We start from the raw sequence: 5,307 nt of genomic DNA on the forward strand, positions 1-5,307 counted from the left end.
AAGGAGAGGGAAGAGGAGAAGGAAATGGGGGCGCGCCCCCTCCCCTAGTCCAATTCGGACTCCCCATGGGAGGGGGGCGTGGCTACCCCTTGTGGGCTGCCTCCCCTCTTCCCTATGGCCCATGTAGGCCCATCACTTTCCCCGGGGGGTTCCGGTAACCCCTCGGTACTCCGGAAAATACCCGAACCATTCCGAAACCATTCCGGTGTCCGAATACTATCGTCCAATATATCAATCTTTACCTCTCGAACATTTCGAGACTCCTCGTCATGTCTGTGATCTCATCCGGGACTCCGAACAAACTTCGGTCACCAAAACACATAACTCATAATACAAATCGTCATCGAACGTTAAGCGTGCGGACCCTACGGGTTCGAGAACTATGTAGACATGACCGAGACACCTCTCCGGTCAATAACCAATAGCGGAACCTGGATGCTCATATTGGCTCCCACATATTCTACGAAGATCTTTATCGGTCGAACCGTAATGACAACATACGTTATTCCCTTTGTCATGGGTATGTTACTTGCCCAAGATTCGATCGTCGGTATCTTCATACCTAGTTCAATCTCGTTACCGGCAAGTCTCTTTACTCGTTCTGTAATGTATCATCCCGCAACTAACTCATTAGTCATATTGCTTGCAAGGCTTATTATGATGTGCATTACCGAGAGGGCCCAGAGATACCTCTCCGACACTTTGAGTGACAAATCCTAATCTCGATCTATGCCAACCCAACAAAACAGCTTCGGAGATACCTGTAGAGCATCTTTATAATCACCCTTTTACATTGTGACGTTTGATAGCACACAAGGTATTCCTCCGGTATTCGGGAATTGCATAATCTCATAGTCAAAGGAATATGTATAAGTCATGAAGAAAACAGTAGCAATAAAACTTAACGATCATTATGCTAAGCTAACGGATGGGTATTGTCCATCACATCATTCTCCTAATGATGTGATCCCGTTCATCAAATGACAACACGTGTCTATGGTCAGGAAACTTAACCATCTTTGATTAACGATCTAGTCTATGTATTCACACATGTATCAAGTTTCCGGTTAATACAATTCTAGCATGAATAATAGATATTTATCATGACATAAGGAAATATAAATAACAACTTTATTATTGCCTCTAGAGCATATTTCCTTCAGTCTCCCACTTGCACTAGAGTCAATAATCAAGATTACAATGTAATGATTCTAACACCCATGGAGTCTTGGTGCTGATCATGTTTTGCTCGTGGAAGAGGCTTAGTCAATGGGTCTGCCACATTCAGATCCGTATGTATTTTGCAAATCTCTATGTCTCCTTCCTTGACTTGATCACAGATGGAGTTGAAGCGTCTCTTGATGTGTTTGGTTCTTTTGTGAAATCTGGATTCCTTCGCCAAGGCAATTGCTCCAGTATTGTCACAAAAGATTTTCATTGGACCCGATGCACTAGGTATTACACCTAGATCAGATATGAACTCCTTCATCCAGACTCCTTCATCCGTTGCTTCCGAAGCAGCTATGTACTCCGCTTCACACGTAGATCCCGCCACGACGCTTTGCTTGGAACTGCACCAACTGACAGCTCCACCATTCAATATTAATACGTATCCGGTTTCTGACTTAGAGTCATCCGGGTCAGTGTCAAAGCTAGCATCGACGTAAACATTTACAACGAACTCTTTGTCACCTCCATAAACGAGAAACATATCCTTAGTCCTTTTCAGGTACTTCAGGATGTTCTTGATCGGTGTCCAGTGATCCACTCCTGGATTACTTTGGTACCTCCCTGCTATATTTATAGCAAGGCACACATCAGGTCTGGTACACAGCATAGCATACATGATAGAACCTATGGCTGAAGCTTAGGGAATGACTTTCATTTTCTCTCTATCTTCTGCAGTGGTCGGGCATTGAGTCTGACTCAACTTCACACCTTGTAACATAGGCAAGAACCCTTTCTTTGACTGATCCATTCTTCAAAATCTTATCAAGGTATGTGCTTTGTGAAAGTCCAATTAAGCGTCTTGATCTATCTCTATAGATCTCGATGCCCAATATATAAGCAGCTTTACCGAGGTCTTTCATTGAAAAACTCTTATTCAAGTATCCTTTTATGCTATCCAGAAATTCTATATCATTTCCAATCAGCAATATGTCATCCACATATAATATTAGAAATGCTACAGAGCTCCCACTCACTTTCTGGTAAATACAGACTTCTCCAAAAGTCTGTATAAAACCATATGCTTTGAACACCTCATCAAAACGTATATTCCAACTCTGAGAGGCTTGCACCAGTCCATAAATGGATCGCTAGAGCTTGCACACTTTGTTAGCACCTTTAGGATCGACAAAACCTTCTGGTTGCATCATATACAACTCTTCTTTAAGATATCCATTAAGGAATGAAGTTTTGACATCCATTTGCCAGATTTCACAATCATAAAATGAGACAATTGCTAACATGATTCAGACAGACTTAAGCATCGCTACGGGTGAGAAGGTCTCATCGTAGTCAACACCTTGAACTTGTCAAAAACCTTTTGCAACAAGTCGAGCTTTGTAGACAGTAACATTACCATCAGCTTCAGTCTTCTTCTTGAAGATCCATTTATTCTTTATAGCTTGCCGATCATCGGGCAAGTCCACCTAAGTCCACACTTTGTTTTCATACATGGATCCCATCTCAGATTTCATGGCCTCAAGCCATTTTGCGGAATCTGGGCTCATCATCGCTTCCTCATAGCTTGTAGGTTCATCATGGTCTAGTAACATGACTTCCAGAACAGGATTACCGTACCACTCTGGTGCGGAACATGCTCTGGTTGACCTACGAGGTTTGGTAGTAACTTGATCTGAAGTTTCATGATCATTATCATTAGCTTCCTCACTAATTGGTGTAGGCATCACTGGAACCGATTTCTGTGATGAACTACTTTCCAATTCAAGAGAAGGTACAATTACCTCATCAAGTTCTACTTTCCTCCCACTCATTTCTTTCGAGAGAAACTCCTTCTCTAGAAAGGATCCATTCTTAGCAACAAAGATCTTGCCTTCGGATCTGTGATAGAAGGTGTACCCAACAGTCTCTTTTGGGTATCCTATGAAGATGCACTTCTCCGATTTGGGTTCGAGCTTATCAAGCTGAAACTTTTTCACATAAGCATCGCAACCCCAAACTTTAAGAAACGACAACTTAGGTTTCTTGTCAAACCACAGTTCATACGGTGTCGTCTCAATGGATTTAGATGGTGCCCTATTTAAAGTGAATGCAGCTGTCTCTAATGCATAACCCCAAAATGATAGTGGTAAATCGGTAAGAGACATCATAGATTGCACCATATCTAATAAAGTACGATTACGACATTCGGACACACCATTATGCTGTGGTGTTCCAGGTGGCGTGAGTTGTGAAACTATTCCACATTGTTTTAAATGAAGGCCAAACTCATAACTCAAATATTCGCCTCCGCGATCAGATCGTAGAAACTTTAGTTTCTTGTTACGATGATTCTTCACTTCACTCCGAAATTCTTTGAACTTTTCAAATGTTTCAGACTTGTGTTTCATTAAGTAGATATATACCCATATCTGCTCAAATCATCTTGAAGGTCAGAAAATAACGATACCTGCCGCGAGCCTCAACACTCATTGGACTGCTTACATCGGTATGTATTATTTCCAATAAGTTAGTAGCTCGCTCCATTGTTTCGGAGAACGGAGTCTTAGTCATCTTGCCCATGAGGCATGGTTCGCAAGCATCAAATGATTCATAATCAAGTGATTCAGAAAGTCCATCTGCATGGAGTTTCTTCATGCGCTTTACACCAATATGACCTAAACGACAGTGCCACAAATATGTTGCACTATCATTATCAACTTTGCATCTTTTGGCACCAATATTATGAATATGTGTATTACCAGGATCGAGATTCAACAAAAATAGACCACTCTTCAAGGGTGCATGACCATAAAAGATATTACTCATATAAATAGAACAACCATTATTCTCTGATTTAAATGAATAACCGTCTCGCATCAAACAAGATCCAGATATAATGTTCATGCTCAACTTGAAGGAAATATGCCCTAGAGGCAATAATAAAGTTATTATTTATTTCCTTATTTCATGATAAATGTCTATTATTCATGCTAGAATTGTATTAACCGGAAACTTAGTACATGTGTGAATACATAGACAAAACATAAGTGTCCCTAGTATGCCTCTACTTGACTAGCTCGTTTATCAAAGATGGTTATGTTTCCTAACCATAGACATGTGTTGTCATTTGATGAACGGGGTCACATCATTAGGAGAATGATGTGATGGACAAGACCCATCCGTTAGCTTAGCATTATGATCGTTAAGTTTTATTGCTATTGTTTTCTTCATGACTTATACATGTTCCTCTGACTATGAGATTATGCAACTCCCGAATACCGGAGGAACACCTTGTGTGCTATCAAATGTCACAACGTAACTGGGTGATTATAAAGATGCTCTACAGGTGTCTCCGAAGGTGTTTGTTGGGTTGGCATAGATTGAGATTATGATTTGTCACTCCGTGTATCGGAGAGGTCTCTCTGGGCCCTCTCGGTAATGCACATCACTATAAGCCTTGCAAGTAATGTGACTAATGAGTTAGTTGCGGGATGATGCATTATGTAACGAGTAAAGAGACTTGCCGGTAACGAGATTGAACTAGGTATGAGGATACCGACGACCGAATCTCGGGCAAGTAACATACCGATGACAAAGGGAACAACGTATGTTGTTATGCGGTTTGACCGATAAAGATCTTCGTAGAATATGTAGGAGCCAATATGAGCATCCAGGTTCCACTAATTGTTATTGACCGGAGATGTGTCTCGGTCATGTCTACATAGTTCTCGAACCCGTAGGGTCCGCATGCTTAACGTTCGATGACGATTTATATTATGAGTTATGTGATTTGATGACCGAAGTTTGTTCGGAGTCCCGGATGAGATCATGGACATGACGAGGAGTGTCGAAATGGTCGAGACGTAAAGATTCATATATTGGAAGGCTATATTCGGACACCGGAAGTGTTCCGGGTGATACCGGGTCACTGGAAGGGGTTCCGGGCAACCCCCGGCAAAGATATGGGCTTTATGGGCCAAGTAAGGGAACACACCAGCCCACAAGGGGCTGGTGCGCCCCCTATAGGGCCAGCCACGTGGGGAGAAAGGGAAAGGGGAGGAGGAAAAGGAAAGTATGAAGTAGGACTCCTACTTCCTTCCCCTCCCCCCTCCTTCCTTTCCCCCTTGTCCAAATATGGTA

The sequence above is a fragment of the Triticum aestivum genome, chromosome 1D, assembly GCF_018294505.1.
Source record: "Triticum aestivum cultivar Chinese Spring chromosome 1D, IWGSC CS RefSeq v2.1, whole genome shotgun sequence".
Lineage (NCBI taxonomy): Eukaryota > Viridiplantae > Streptophyta > Magnoliopsida > Poales > Poaceae > Triticum > Triticum aestivum.